Consider the following 17,500-nt stretch of genomic DNA (forward strand, 5'->3'; position numbering starts at 1 on the left):
TCAAATCCTTCTGCTGTTTTTTTACATGAATCAAAGCTTTCATAAAAACAGATGTGATCAGTTTTAAATTCTGAATCAGACCTGATGTGATGAACACGGCACACGTCATGAAATATTTCACAACAGGAATCGAGATCTTTCTCATTAGCAGATGCTTTTATCCAGAGAAAGAAATGAAGCACACAAGCGATTCATCATGGGAGGAATGAGTCGTGTTCAACAAAATCTCTACCTTTCTTGCACAGAACAACCTCCTGGAAAACAACCAGTCTGGTTTCAGAAGTGTCACTCAGCTGAGACTGTCCAGGTCTGAGACTCAAGAGCAGCTTCCAAATCCTCAGTACTTTGACACTGTTCACCACCAGATCCTCCTGTCAATCCTTCTCCATCTACATGACATCACTAGGATCTGTCATTCAGAAACATGTTTTATCCCATCACTGTTATCATCTAGCTACTGGAGTGCCTCAGGGCTCAGTGCTGGGACCGCGTTACTTCTCCATCTACATGACATCACTAGGATCTGTCATTCAGAAACATGTTTTATCCCATCACTGTTATCATCTAGCTACTGGAGTGCCTCAGGGCTCAGTGCTGGGACCACTTTACTTCTCCATCTACATGTCATCACTAGAATCTGTCATTCAGAAACATGTTTTTTCCCATTACTGTTATCATCTAGCTACTGGAGTGCCTCAGGGTTCAGTGCTGGGACCGCTTTACTTATCCATCTACATGACATCACTAGGATCTGTCATTCAGAAACATGTTGTATCCCATCACTGTAATCATCTAGCTACTGGAGTGCCTCAGGGCTCAGTGCTGGGACCGCGTTACTTCTCCATCTACATGACATCATTAGGATCTGTCATTCAGAAACATGTTGTATCCCATCACTGTTATCATCTAGCTACTGGAGTGCCTCAGGGTTCAGTGCTGGGACCGCTTTACTTCTCCATCTACATGACATCACTAGGATCTGTCATTCAGAAACATGTTGTATCCCATCACTGTAATCATCTAGCTACTGGAGTGCCTCAGGGCTCAGTGCTGGGACCGCGTTACTTCTCCATCTACATGACATCATTAGGATCTGTCATTCAGAAACATGTTTTTTCTCATCACTGTTATCATCTAGCTACTGGAGTGCCTCAGGGTTCAGTGCTGGGACCGCTTTACTTCTCCATCTACATGACATCACTAGGATCTGTCATTCAGAAACATGTTGTATCCCATCACTGTAATCATCTAGCTACTGGAGTGCCTCAGGGCTCAGTGCTGGGACCGCGTTACTTCTCCATCTACATGACATCATTAGGATCTGTCATTCAGAAACATGTTTTTTCTCATCACTGTTATCATCTAGCTACTGGAGTGCCTCAGGGCTCAGTGCTGGGACCGCTTTACTTCTCCATCTACATGACATCACTAGGATCTGTCATTCAGAAACATGTTTTATCCCATCACTGTTATCATCTAGCTACTGGAGTGCCTCAGGGCTCAGTGCTGGGACCGCGTTACTTCTCCATCTACATGACATCATTAGAATCTGTCATTCAGAAACATGTTTTTTCTCATCACTGTTATCATCTAGCTACTGGAGTGCCTCAGGGCTCAGTGCTGGGACCGCTTCTCTTCTCCATCTACATGACATCACTAGGATCTGTCATTCAGAAACATGTTTTTTCTCATCACTGTTATCATCTAGCTACTGGAGTGCCTCAGGGCTCAGTGCTGGGACCGCTTCTCTTCTCCATCTACATGACATCATTAGAATCTGTCATTCAGAAACATGTTTTTTCTCATCACTGTTATCATCTAGCTACTGGAGTGCCTCAGGGCTCAGTGCTGGGACCGCTTTACTTCTCCATCTACATGACATCACTAGGATCTGTCATTCAGAAACATGTTTTATCCCATCACTGTTATCATCTAGCTACTGGAGTGCCTCAGGGCTCAGTGCTGGGACCGCGTTACTTCTCCATCTACATGACATCATTAGAATCTGTCATTCAGAAACATGTTTTTTCTCATCACTGTTATCATCTAGCTACTGGAGTGCCTCAGGGCTCAGTGCTGGGACCGCTTCTCTCCTCCATCTACATGACATCATTAGAATCTGTCATTCAGAAACATGTTTTTTCTCATCACTGTTATCATCTAGCTACTGGAGTGCCTCAGGGCTCAGTGCTGGGACCGCTTCTCTTCTCCATCTACATGACATCATTAGAATCTGTCATTCAGAAACATGTTTTTTCTCATCACTGTTATCATCTAGCTACTGGAGTGCCTCAGGGCTCAGTGCTGGGACCGCGTTACTTCTCCATCTACATGACATCATTAGAATCTGTCATTCAGAAACATGTTTTTTCTCATCACTGTTATCATCTAGCTACTGGAGTGCCTCAGGGCTCAGTGCTGGGACCGCTTCTCTTCTCCATCTACATGACATCACTAGGATCTGTCATTCAGAAACATGGTTTATCCCATCACTGTTATCATCTAGCTACTGGAGTGCCTCAGGTCTCAGTGCTGGGACCGCTTCTCTTCTCCATCTACATGACATCAATAAGATTTGTCATTCAGAAACATGGTTTATCCCATCACTGTTATGCTGACGACACACAACTCTACCTCTCACTCCAGCCAGAGGATCCGACGGGAGCTGCTCGCATCTCAGCCTGACTGAAGGACAATCACCTTCAGCTCAACCATGTGAAGACAGAACTGCTCGTGGTCTCGGCCAACTCCTTACGGAACGAAAATATATTTCCTATATATGAATTATCAATACATTAAATGGTTTAACATTATATTTGAAAATATACAGAATAATATATTGTTAATATATTACAATATATTGAACAATACATAAGGAATTGCTGCTTTTCATATATTGAAAAATATTTGACAACATATTTACTTATATATCATAATGTATTTAATTTTATATTCAGTAATATACTTCATAATATATAGATGTATATCACTCTGGATAAAAAAATGTCTGCTAAATGATTAATTGTGATATAAATGTAAATGTGTGTGTGCGCACACGCGTGTGTGTGTGTGAGTACCTGGGCGTGTGTGTGTGTGTGTGTGTGTGTGAGTCAATGGGTATGTGTGTGGCAGTGTGTGTGTGTGTGTGTGTGTGTGTGTGTGTGTGTGTGTGTGTGTGTGTGTGTGTGTGTGTGTGTGAATGATGTGTGTGCGAGTGTGTTAGTGAGTGTGCCTGTGTTGTGCAAGTGTATGTGTCTGTTTGTGTGGGTGAGGGTGTGTGTTGGGTGAGTGTGAGTATGAATGTGTGTGTGTGTGTGTGTGTGTGTGTGTTGGCCAGTAACTAAGCAGCACTTCTAACTAAACTACAGACATCCGGCTGTGCTTCGGTTCACCTGTCGTCGCCCACACACTCTCATTCCTGCACTGTTTATGACAGGCTCAACTGGTTCATCATCACACACACACACACACACACCATAAACACACACCTTATGGTTATCAGCACGTGTGTGTGTGTGTGTGTGTGTGTGTGTGTGTGTTTATTTGCTGCGTCAGTTTCTGTGGAACTTCTGTATGAGCCGCCGCTGTTTATCTTTGAACACTGCAAAAAAAGATTCGTTTTTTCAGTGCAAACACTCAGATAATGTAAACGTCTCAACTTTCAGAGTTTATTTGATAAACTTTCATTCATTTCATCTGAAATAGTTCAGAGCTGATGGAGCTTCAAAAACATTTAATTCATTCAAAGTCAAGAGAGATACTTGTTGGTTTTGCAGAACAAACAGTGGCACGTGTTGTAATGTGAGTTATATTTGTCTGTGTTTATCTCTTTCTCTCTCTATATAAATATAGCTATTTAAAAGGCTTCAATAGAGGCAAGAAGGCAGTGACTCAGAAGTGTTGTGTGTGTGTGTGTGTGTGTGTGTGTGTGTGTGTGTGTGTGTGGAGACACCTGCTGGTGGCACATTGTCACTATTATCACTCACAGGAATATCTTCCACCCCCTCATTCATCTTCTCATCTCAGACGAGCTTCTTCCGGCTGTTATTTGTGAGTTGTGTGAGTAGTCTGAACAGATGAACTGTTCTTCTGCATTCTGAGAGTGCCGTTATTTGTTGTCAGGTCTGTGTAACTCCTTTATTATTATTATTTATCTACTATTTATTTATATTTAATGCACAATCTAAGTACCTGACCAGGTTTTACCATTCCACTGCATGTTGTATCGTACATGACTGCAGATTTTCTAAACAAGTTTTTATTTCAGTAAACAAGACTTAATATCTTCAGTGATTTTGCTTCTTCTCCAGTAAATGTATCTTGATTTATGAATGTTTAGATATTTGTGCTGGAGAACGAGACAGAAACACTGAGGAAGAGCATCATTTGTTGCAGTGCACCGACAATCATTTATTTAATTGTATTATTATTCATAATGAAGCTGCAGTGAAGTAAGTCTGAGTGACAGTAAATGTTGTGAAGCTCACATCACATGTGACACGCTCTCCACACACACACACACACACACACACACACACACACACACACACACACACACACACACACGCCTTCATGTGTCCGATCCGAGTCACGGATTAACAACGTGAATCACAGTGCCCCGCTTCTAATGGATTCAGCAAGGTGTGTGTGATCTATTATTACCCAGAACACCACGCTCTGTGTGCCTATCTGTGTGTGTGTGTGTGTGGGAGAGAGAGAAATCTCAGGGACACTTGGTGAAATCACACTCACACACACAGGCGGGGACTCTCCGTAGACGTAATGGTTTTTATACTGTTTATTCTGTCCCCTCACACTAACCCGACCCTTAAACCTACCCATTACACACACACACACACGAACACACATACACACACACACATACACACAAACCCGACCCTTAAACCTACCCATTACACACACACACACACACACACACACACACACACACATGAACACACATACACATACACACACACACACACACACACACACACACACACACACACACACACACACACTAACCCGACCCTTAAAGGGATACTTCACCGTTTTTTCATATTAAACTATGTTATTCCCTTAACTAAGACGAGTTGATACATACCTCTATCGTCTCAGTGCGTGCACTAAATCCCTCTGTCTTGCGGCGAAACTTTGTTAGCCCAGTTCATTTAATATGGGCCAAGCAGAGAAGATACCAAACACCTCCACGTTTTCCCTATTTAAATACAGTTACTCGCGAAGTGTAACTCGACCTAGGACGGTGACACAAAACAAAACGTTGCGCTTTTCTAAGCGTGTAAAATGGATAACTATTTTGTATGGCGGAATACCATAGCAAGTGCTTGTAAGCACTTCGACTTGGCGCAGTAATATCTTCACTAGAGGGAGCGGGGGCCGGTGAGAGGATTTTTCACGAGTGAAGATATTACTACGCCAAGTCGAAGTGCTTACAAGCACTTGCTATGGTATTCCGCCATACAAAATAGTTATCCATTTTACACGCTTAGAAAAGCGCAACGTTTTGTTTTGTGTCACAGTCCAAGGTCGAGTTTCACTACGCGAGTAACTGTATTTAAATAGGGAAAACGTGGAGGTGTTTGGTATCTTCTCTGCTTGGCCCATATTAAATGAACTGGGCAAACAAAGTTTCGCCGCAAGACAGAGGGATTTAGTGCACGCACTGAGACGAGAGAGGTATGTATCAACTCGTCTTAGTTAAAGGAACACTCCACCGTTTTTTGAAATAGGGCTTATTCACCTTCTTTCCTACATTTAGATAGGTGGGAAAATGCATTTTTGTCTCAGTGCATGCATTGTTTTAGTTTGACAGGGTCGGCGCTAGCTTAGCTTAGCATAATGAATGGAATCCTTTGTTGCCAGCTAGCATGTCCTGAGTAAAAGTGATATAAAAAAATAAAAAAACCCACCTAATTACTTCTTGTGGCCTGCGTATTCACAACGAGTACAAATAGCGATGCAGATTAACACTAGGCGATTTCCTATGCAGATTTTGACTTGGGACTATATTAGGCGGAAGCACAGGCGAAGCACTGCTACTTGGGCGCAGAGATATCACGCCCAAGTAGCAGTGCTTCGCCTGTGCTTCCCCCTAATATAGTCCTTAATATATAAGTCAATATCTGCCTAGGAAATCGTCTAGTGTTAATCTGCATCACTATTTGTACTTGTTGTGAATACACAGGCCACAAGAAGTAATTAGGTGGGTTTTTTAATTTTTTTATATCACTTTTACTCAGGACATGCTAGCTGGCAACAAAGGATTCCATTCATTGTGCTAAGCTAAGCTAGCGCCGACCCTGTCAAACTAAAACAATGCATGCACTGAGACAAAAATGCATTTGCCCACCTATCTAAATGTAGGAAAGAAAGTGAATAAGCCCTATTTCAAAAAACGGTGGAGTGTTCCTTTAAGGGAATAACATAGTTTAATATGAAAAAACGGTGAAGTATCCCTTTAAACCTACCCATTACACACACACACACATGAACACACACATACACACAAAGCTGACCCTTAAACCTACCCATTACACACACACACACACACACACACACACACACACTAACCCGACCCTTAAACCTACCCATTACACACACACACACACACACACACACACACACACACACACACACACAAACCCGACCCTTAAACCTACCCATTACACACACACACGAACACACACACACACACACACACACACCCGACCCTTAAACCTACCCATTACACACACACACACACACACACACACACACACACACTAACCCGACCCTTAAACCTACCCATTACACACACACACACACACACACACACACACACACGAACACACTAACCCGACCCTTAAACCTACCCATTACACACACACACACACACACACACACACACACACACACACTAACCCGACCCTTAAACCTACCCATTACACACACACACACACACACACACACACACACACACGCGCGCGCGCACATTTACAGACACACACTTAAACACATTCAGACACACAAACCTTCTTTATTTCTTTTCTGCATTTCTCCTCTTCTTGTTTCCTAGTCTAGTTGTTAAATAAAACCTGCATTACGAATATCGTCGTTCTTTAACTCTTGTTCATCAGTTCTGTAGGTCGTCTTGGATAAAAGCGTCTGCTTGATGCATGAATAAATGCATTTCCTGACTCGACTGATAGGCCTGTATGAGAAGCTGCATCTTCTGTAACTTTACCTCTGCAAAGTGTTCCTTCTCAGATCTCTCCCTGTGGCCAATAAAAGTGCAAGAGAGGCTGAATCATCTGAAGATCACGTGACACACTGGCATCATATCACGAGGGACTTCTCCTCTCGAAACGTTTCGCAAGCATCTGAATCAATCAGTTGACAATGAGTCATATTTGATATGATGTGCAAAATATATGCTTTCCTCTGCCAGTTCAACTCTGGGGCGATCACGATATGAACATTAGTAATGAAACTTTGAATCAATTGAACCAATTGATTCGCAAAATGATTCACTGTCTGGAAGCGCTGGGAACGCGACTCTCTGCTGACCCCTGCTGGCCAGAACAGTGTAAATGCAACGAAAACTCGGCCCAAATATGCATAAAAACAACTTTGATAAATCAATTACAAATGTTTTATTGAAAGTGTCATAATTATGCAATTAACAAACCATTTAATACAATTAAATATGAAGTGTATGTGTTATTTTATTAAATTGCTGGGCTTGTTTTTATTTACTAATCTTCCTTTTTATTACATGAATAGCCTATTTCATTAATACAAACATGTCTACAAAAATGTATAAAACTGATCCGAGATCAGGTAAAAACAATAGTTTTTAAATGGGTTCACAGAGATCATCGCCCCCTAGCGGCGACCGGTGATTTTTGTTTTTATTTAAAGTAACAAAGAGGGAAATGGACACACCCACATGACAGAGCATCACCAGAAACCTTCACATGTTACAAACAAGATGGAATCATTCTGGAAATGATCATATTGTTTAAGAATCTGTCATTTGAGAAGAGAGTCTACCTCTTTAACCCATAAGAACCCGCACCAATTTCTCCTTATAGGAAAATGATGGGGCATATAAAACAGACCAAATGGACCACGTATAACATGTTTCTGCAGTTGTTTTTGAAATACAACCCCTCCTTGTGAAAGATCTGTAATGTTACATATATAATTGGGCGTTTATTTCTCATTTAATTTTTTTTTTTAAAAGTCAGTTTTTTTGCTAAATAAGTTATTTTTCTGTTTATTTCATTTTCCACAACATATATCAAAATTATTAGTTTTCTGGGAAGATAGCCGGGGTGATAGCCAGGCATTGTTTGCGAAAAATATCAAGCCATGGAAGGATCTTCCAACACTTATCCCCTGCTTGCCGATTTGACGAATCATTGCTGTCAGTGAAGTGTAGACTTGCTAGCAGGGTCTGAAAGCGGTTGCGTGACATGTTGTCGGCCACCATGGGACACCTTGTGTCATTTTCCCAGTATGCACGATTTCCTGGCATTAGGTGCAGACCCATGCGCAGATGGATACCAATCAGTATTTCCATTTCTTTAACAGTGGTGTTAACATTCTTCTGAGTTCCAGATTTTTGCACACTGTACAAATTAGTTTGTTCCTCTAGTGTAGGAGCTCAAGCATTTCTGCTGTTAGGAACTTTCTGAAATACTCCAGGGGTGTTGGAAGATTGTCTGGAGATGTGATACTCTGCCCTTTGAATGTGCACTCAGGGATTTCAAAATGTTTCTTTCTCCAAGAATTTTTTTTTGACCCTGGCTGGTTGTATTTTGCTTCCCAGAGTTTATGTTTGGTTGTGCAGCTTCTAAATCTAAATCACTCGATGCTAATGTCTGAATCAGACCCACTTGATTCATCTTCCTCCATGTCTTTCTTGCTAAGGGTGTAATCAGGGCCATCAGTGTCTTCTTCCTATAGTCACTGTCACATCTGTTATCTCCCTGGATAATTTTCAGAACATTCTGAACATCAAGTTGTTTCCTGAATTCATGTTATTCTTACAACAAAAAAGTTCAAATTACCAAAAATAGGACCAACATTATGATATCAACATCTTGTTTTAGTTACAGATATGCAAAATAGTTTCAAAATTTCATTTCATTAACAATGTAATTAATTTTGACATAATTTTTATGTTTATGTCGACAGTTTTTATTATGTTTTGTTAAAATATGCCTTGAAATGAGCAGCAGAAAATATATAACAATAAAATAATTGAATCAGATAAATTAATTGAGCAGATCATTAACATTGTTCTTAATGTGACATATACGTCACATCAAAATTCCACCTAACGTTACTGTTATAAGGTTAACAGCCCGATGTGACACATATGTCACCACAATATTTTCACAACTGGTTTTATATCAGTTTGTTCAAGAAATGTATTAACATCAGGTTAAGTGTAATCTAGGATATGTTATTAAAACATTAGAATTGTTTCATGGGTTGAAACATACCTTTAGTAACAAAAACAAGTGTTTTTAAAAATGGCTGACACTGCAACATGTGCTAACCAGACAGGCCATCATTTTGGAAATGTTGCCATGGCAACAAAAATGCACACATTGTCACATGACTGAACCTGGTTGTTCCTTATATGTCACTTATGGCTCGTTTCCACTGAGCAGTACAGTACGGTACGGTACAGTACGGTACGGTTCGGGTCTGTTAACCATGATCTGGCTAGCGTTTCCACTGCCAACAGTACCCTTACTTGATGGGCGTGGTGTTTCGATCGACGTCATTTTCGCGCGAAGAAGAACATAGTAAACTACAATGGATGACATATACAGCAGATCTTGTTCTTGCTCCTCGACATGTTTGTCACAAGAAGACAAGCGCCGACATTAGGCTTTTCTCAATATTAAGTACGCAAAGTTTGTACTTGCCATGTGCGACTCCTACATGCAAATGGTACAGCGCGTTCTTAAAAGGTCACTCAGCTCGCTCTGCTACTCCGGTTATCTGTTATTCTGTATGTACATTTTAAGCAACAATAAAACGAAATATGTTATAAAACACTACTCTGCCTCTTTTCGTTTTCATTTAAATAAATTAAACATTATAGGGACACAAATGTGGTTCATGCACAACGCATATTGATTATTCACTGCACGTTATAGGCCTACGTTATTCTATTTAACGTTATAACAAAACGAAATTTAAAACACAACCCTAACGTTACCTCTTTTCGTTTAAATAATAAAAAAAATTACACATATTACAGGCAATATATGCATTTGTACAAATGTTGCAATAAACATCAGTGATAATCTTGTAATAAGAAAATGACAAGAAACCATATTTCTTTTTGTAAAATTTCAGTTTTATCAATAATAGCCAATATAAAAGTTACAAGAAGCTATACAATAAGAAATAAAGCAAACAATTCAGTCAAATGTCCAAATGCTGCGCTCTAGTCTAACATTACAACAGTAAAGTTAAATACAAATAGCCTATAATATGAAACTAAACTTAGCCCTCGGCCAAAACGATTGACAGGGAACGAATTATATATTCACGAGACCAAAGATCGCCCGTTAGGTCTACACAAGACGAATTATATCTCATGTTTAACCACTACCGTCGGAGTCTTCGGCGAACGTCAGAAGAACTAACTTAGCCGAGGAAAGGCTCATCCAGCCGGGAAACATGAGCGCCGAGCGCCCGCTGATCGCATGGATCTCACAACCGGGGAAAAACAAATCATCTTTATAAATAAACCACAGATTTGAGCTTTAAACAACTACATTCTCGCCTGAAAAACTCTTAAAATTACATTTCGTGACACAGTAACAGTAGTATTATATTAAACTGTATATTAAAAAATGGCGCTTCTTATGTTGTCATTCCCCTCGTAGCACGCGCAAGTGACGATTCTCTGTCAACCAATCAACGTCCTGCAGTGAGTCTAGCTCCACCTTTTAGTACCGTACCACTGTGCTAGGTACCCCAACGGAAGGGTACCCAAAAAGTGGTACGGTACGGTTCGGCTTTTTGGTACCATTCTCAACTTTTGGCAGTGGAAACGCAAATAAAAGGGTACCGACCCGTACCGTACCGTACTGTACCGCTCGGTGGAAACGCGCCATAAGGGACTTCCTGAGTTGAAAGTAAGGGATAATGCTTTAAAAAGACCTTTCCAGATAATCACACGTGTTTGTGACACTGCGGGTTCTTATGGGTAAAAAAAAAAAAAAAAAAAAAAAAAAAAAAAAAAAGTGAGAGCAGGAAGTGAGAACAAAAACTTTTATGGATAAAAATAAAAAATAAAAAATAAAAAAAAGGATATATTTCTTAGACTTGTTAGAAGTGTTCAGGCCTGTTCACACCAAGAACTGTTCACACGTTCAAACCTGTTCTGTCGCTTTAAATGCTCGAGCTCGTTATATCGGGATTGATTCTGATTGGCTGTCAATGTTTTTATCGTTCATTTGCAGGATAACATCGTTCTGAAAGTGATTCCAACAAGCTGTGGTGTGAACTCTGCTACTCTTTAGTATTGAGAACGATTTTCCTAACTAATCGTTATCTTTATAGTTATCGTCATTGGTGTGAACTGGCCTTTAGTAGCCCACGATCCATTGAAATGTCGAAACAGTTATGACGTAACGTAACTGACATCACGTGACTTTAAAATAACCGAATCACTGATTGCAAGTTTGCAACGGTTTCGAAGCTTCACGAAGCAGTTTTCCACTAGTGAACTTATTCAAGGTATGACATCAATCCTCAAAACTAAACGGAAAAGGAAGATTATTATATCGCCCATAACTAACCAGTGTCACGCTAGTAAAGTTTTGATGGATGGCGATTACAGTGACGAACATGAGTCGTTAGTTGCGCGTGAGTATGTGAGTTTCCACACACTGGGAATGTTTGTGTTTAGATGTGGTTGGTAATTCTGATATATAAACTTGAGATAATAAATGAGCTAAAATATGTTTTCTGAAAATGAAGCCAGTTTAAATTTAAAACAAGAACAAATATCTGCCAAAGGGGCCATAAACTCTCTTAATTTTGATACTTCCAGATCACAAGACTTAATATCATGTCATTTTGAGTGTATCTTGATTTAAAGAAAATGTTTTGCTGTGTATTTGTATATTTTAAAAAAGCTCTAAACAAATGTAACATTACATTTTTTTTTCCACAGTGTTTGATTTTGTACTGAAAACACACTGTAAATCATAAAATAAAAAATGTAATTGATATGTTCTGGAATGTTTTGCATGTGCACATTGGTTCGCACAACAGCTTAGACTTATATGGACTCATAATATATATATTTTAAATATATTTTATTGGATATTTCCTTCTGTTTACTTTTTTACTTAACCATTTTCTGTAACTTTCACTGTTTTGCATTAGATCACACTGGGATGTTCGCTGAAACTGTTGGATGTGGCACAGAAGGTTATTCAGATGTGCTACTGGTATACTTATAAGACTAAAAACAAGAAAATATACTTTGTCTACTTTCTCAGAAATATGCTTAAAATTACACATATGCTGATAGAAAAGTCTAAGTATATTTGGCCTATACTGTCTTGTACTCAATCTTTTGATCGAGATATACTTATAAGTATAAAGTTTGTCGTCATGTTTTCTACTCTTCTGGGATTGAGTAGCCTATTAAATACTAGGAATTTGCTTCAAATTTACTTAAAGTACAGTTAAAGGTAAATGTCAAGTTTAAAAAAACCTAAATAGGAACATAGTAGGGCAATTCCACGCAAAACTGTCACATCCATAACGCCAACACAATGCCATGGTATTTAGTTGGCGTTATGGATGTGAGAGTTTTGCGTGGAATTGCCCAGTAGTAGTATATGTAAAGTGTAAATATAATATAAGTATGATGTTAAGTTCACTTAAAGAAAACGTACAAGTATACTTGCAGTATAAAACTACTAACTAGTAGTTAACTGAGAATGTACTTCAAAGTGTACGTTCATAAACTAAAAAATGTGTATCAAGTATTGAAGTATTTTGTCAGTAAACCTGTAAGTTCACTTGTAGTTGCAGTACAAATGAAAAATGTAGTTGTAAACTAGTTGTGTTCTCAAAGTTTACTACTGTTACTCTTAAAGTATACTTGTAGACACTAAAAAGTGGGCCAATTTATTCCCAAGTAGTATTGAAATAGTACACTTACAAGTTTACCACTAGTGCATTGACATACTACAGAAGTATACTTAACAATATACGTGAACTTTACTAATAAAATGAGCTTGAAGTATACTTATTTTATTCTAAGGAATTCTAAGAATTTATGAGCTGAAAAGCCAAAATTATGAAGTAAAAAGGGAAATTTCAAAATGATGACTAAAAATGTCATAATTATGACATTAAAAGTAAAAAATATAGTAAGTCAAATTTTTATCTCACAATTAAGATTTTTATGACTTTTAATGTCATAATGAAGATTTAAGAAATTGGCTTCCATACATATTTGCTAAATTATTTTCTCATCCGTTTCCACTTTCATTCGAACATTTCTGCTTTACATTTAGAACAAAATACCATATCATGTTTTTATTTGAATCACACACACACACACACACACACACACACACACACACACACACACACACACACACACACACACACACACACACACACACACACACACACACACCATAGTACTACCATTGCATTCATTGACATATCTTATATCAGATAAATACCATAGTACATGCATATAGTAATCATAGAAATGCCTATTTTTGTTTGGTTGGTTTTGTATTTCAACATGCAATGGAAATGCTCTGCTTTTTTTTGTGTGGATATTTACCATGTTAGGTCAATGCAGTTCTCTGAAGTATCCTGGAGTGCCATGAACATACCAGGGTAAGTGAGTAAGGTAATCATTCTTGTTCTTTTCTAGCTTATGCATTAATACCTTATATATACTCTAAACTTGTATACCATGAATATTGTTGGCTTTTATGCTGAATTGCATGTGATGTTCCTCGTTTGCAAGTTGAATAAATGTGAATCATATTATAATTCACAGATTTGTGTCCTGATTTGACTGCATCTGTGTTTCTTCATGTTTAGGCTCTTGGATTGGCCTGGTGTTGCACGTATGGATGAACCAACTCGAGGTCGAGATAAAGGCGTCAATAAGAAATGGAGAATCAAGACAGAAACTAAAAGACTCAGGAAGTCAGTGAGGGAAGTTTAGTGGTTTCTTGCGTCACAGACACTTTACACTGACGCTTGTTGCCGGTGCAGAGAGAAAGGTAAGGACTGGAGGGTTTTCTTTATTCTTTCTGTGTTTTTCTCCTCTCGATCTTTAACTTTAACTTTAGCTGTGTAAAGATGCCTGATCGGGCGGCGTGTGATGGGATCCGCTCGTGTTGGGGGACCGTCCTGAGTTTGTTTGATGGTGGTGTGAACATGAAGCTCTCATGGCCTTCAGATGTGATCAGTCATTTCCGCAAGAGCACCAGAGAACCGAGAGGAACGAACTCGCTGAAATATCAGTCGAACGTGATGCTAAACCCTCGAGAGGAGTTTGACACGCGGAAACCGAGGCAGATTTTTGAGTCGATCTTCTGCTATACTTCTGGAAAGATATGAAGATCATGTTGAAAGCGTGAGGGTGTGGCTTTGAGCTGGTGCAGAGCTCACGAACGGAGAAGAGGAAACGGTGGCACGCGACCCAACCCAGCGGTTCGTGATGTGAAGGGTCTTTACAACACACTGAGTCATGCTTCAAAACTACAACTCCAGCCGATGAAACGTTGTTTATATGCAGGTTTGCTCTCCGTTTAGATGTTGTCCTGTTTTTGCATTTCCTTTTTGCATTTGTGTTGTTCTTTCTTGTGTTTCCTGTGGTCGTGAACCTGGAGTGTTTTATTGCTTACGGGCCGCACTTTCATAATTCAGACGACTTCAAACTGAAATGTTGGGTAACACTTTATTTTACTCTATCTTTGTTACATATGTTACATGCACTTCATAGTAATAACAGTTAATATGCATAATTACATGCAACTAACCCTCAACCAAACCCTAACCCCATAGTAAGTACATGTAGTTTTACATATATAATCACACTGTAACAATGACACCTTAAAATAAAGTGTAATCGAATGTTATTTCTGAATGTTTTTGGTTATGCCAACGTTTAGTGAACATTTCAATTTGCAAACATCATGGGAAACGTTACATTTGAATGTTACATTCTGAAACTTGTAACATTTAAAAAAAAGTTAGATCAACTAAAATGTTTAAATGTGTTAATAATAGGGCTGGGTATTGACACAAATTTCACAATTCAATTCGATTTCGATTCAATATTGATTATTTTGGATATCAGGTACAATACATGGCAAATTTTCTCAAGGAAAACAAATCTCTTCACTAATGCTGTAACTATGGGACAGTTGTAGCCTATAGGCTTCATTAGCCTACTATAATATTGAAGGTAAAATTTTACAGATTTAAAAAAAAAAAAAAAAAAATTACACTTTTATTTATTTGTATAATAATAAAGTTATATGAAATGTAAACATTTAAATGGTGGCTGTCATAAAAACCTGCCAGATTTATTCAAACATGCATTAAAAATGGAAGAATATTAAAAATGATAATGAATATGTAATATGGTGCATATATTTAGCAGAATGCTCCTCTAGAGTTAATATTTCTCGCTGACTGACGAGTTTATGGTCACTGGATATGGTTTTTCTGAGGTAAATGTGACGTTACATGACATTGTTTACAAGCTGTTTTACTGACGTCTTTCCACGGTTGAAACACTGATTGGGCGACTCCATGTCACATGATACGGACTTCGATAAGTTATACTCTGTCTTTTAACACACTTTCAGAAGCTCATTCATGTTTATCTCGCGCTGTAACTGGTGTTATTAAGGCGGAAGAGAAGATCATGTGCTTCTCTAGAGCTGAGCCAGAGCGATCTCACGCCACAGCGATGAAACGGTGAATGTTTTTGAATTTCGTAAGAAAATGGACGTGATTTGAAATCTGAGACTTTGTTTCATATCAATAATAACAAAGCACAAAGATTATTGCGATTTATTGGATGGGATGCGGCGCTACAATGTTACATTCATTCATCAACTGAAAACAGGATGACTAATCGATTCTTGGGATTTAAGAATCGGTATCGGTTCGTAAAAATGAGAATCGATTAAAATAGAGAAATCGATTTTTTTTTACACAGCCCTAGTAAATAATAGGGATGCACGATGTATCAGCCGATATATGTTAATTTTTAATGTTATGGTTATTGGCCTAATAAAAAAAAATTGGCCGATATATTAAAGCCGATAAATAAAGTATTATTTCCTTCAGATGTGCACTTTTCAACATGATGATTTTGAATTGCTTGAAATATGATTGGAATCACTTCAAAAAAAGAAAAGGACTAAAGTGCAAGTCTGTCATATCGGCTACATAAAATTATAATGAGAACATCATTTTAATTGTGTAACTGGGACATGGATTGTAATTGTGAGACTTTTTTTGTAATCAGGCTCTCAAAAGTTATATAAACTTGGATTTAGATTCATCGGCCGATATATCGGTTATCGGCTTTCAAATTTAAGAATTATCGGTTATCGGTATCGGCCAACATTTTCATATCGGTGCATCTCTTGTAAATAATGAGTTTGTGCTTATGTTATTAAACTTTCTATTAACATTACTGGAAGAATGTTTGTTCATGACGTTCTGAGAACATTCCCTGTTAGTTAAAGGAGTTTTCAGTTACATCCCATTTAAATAATAAAGTTTTATCGGTATTGATCTTAAATCAAAATACATTTACTTGAGATGCAGAATGCCATAAGACAAGAAGTCTTGTTTTCTACTACTGTCAATTTACCTCTGAGTTTTGGGTGGATGTTTTAATCGTCATGACAATATGAAAATGTTGGCCGATACCGATAACCGATAATTCTTAAATTTGAAAGCCGATAACCGATATATTGGCTTATAAACCTTAATCCAAATTTTTATATCATTTTTGAGAGCCTGATTACAAAAACAAGTCTCACCATTTAAAGTCATGTCCCAAACACACAATTATGAGGTTCTTATTATAATTTTATGCAGCCGATATGACAGACTTGCACTGCACATGTTACTGTATTTTCCTTTTTCGAAGTGATTCCAATCATATTTCAATCAATTCATAACCATCATGTTGAACAGTCGCATCTGAAGAGTCTCAGCTGAAGGAAATAATACATTATTTATCGGCTTTAATATATCGGCCAAATGATCGTTATCGGGCCGATAGCGATAACGTTAAAATGAACAAATATCGTCCGATACCGATATGCTGGCCGATATATCGCGCATCCCAAGCTGTCGGTATTAATGAAAAGTAATATTCATTCCTTAGTTTATCATGTTTTTTAAGGATATTTCGAATCCCCAGTTTTCTGTCTTTGTGAACATGGTA

The 17,500-nt window shown here is 38.4% G+C and overlaps 1 protein-coding gene across 2 annotated transcripts in view; it reads left to right on the plus strand.

Moving 5' to 3' along the window:
• The first annotated feature begins 14,163 nt into the window (after nt 1-14,163).
• The window catches only part of LOC309501031 (uncharacterized protein), a 41,104-nt gene continuing 37,767 nt past the window's right edge, over nt 14,164-17,500 (plus strand). The window contains exon 1 of one of the 2 annotated variants that reach the window (XM_082172950.1): nt 14,164-14,303. The gene's annotated coding sequence lies outside the window, so the exon portion shown is untranslated. The other variant, XM_082172951.1, reaches the window with a different exon arrangement.

This window comes from Leuciscus leuciscus (genome assembly GCF_965113295.1).
Source record: "Leuciscus leuciscus genome assembly, chromosome: 6".
NCBI lineage: Eukaryota > Metazoa > Chordata > Actinopteri > Cypriniformes > Leuciscidae > Leuciscus > Leuciscus leuciscus.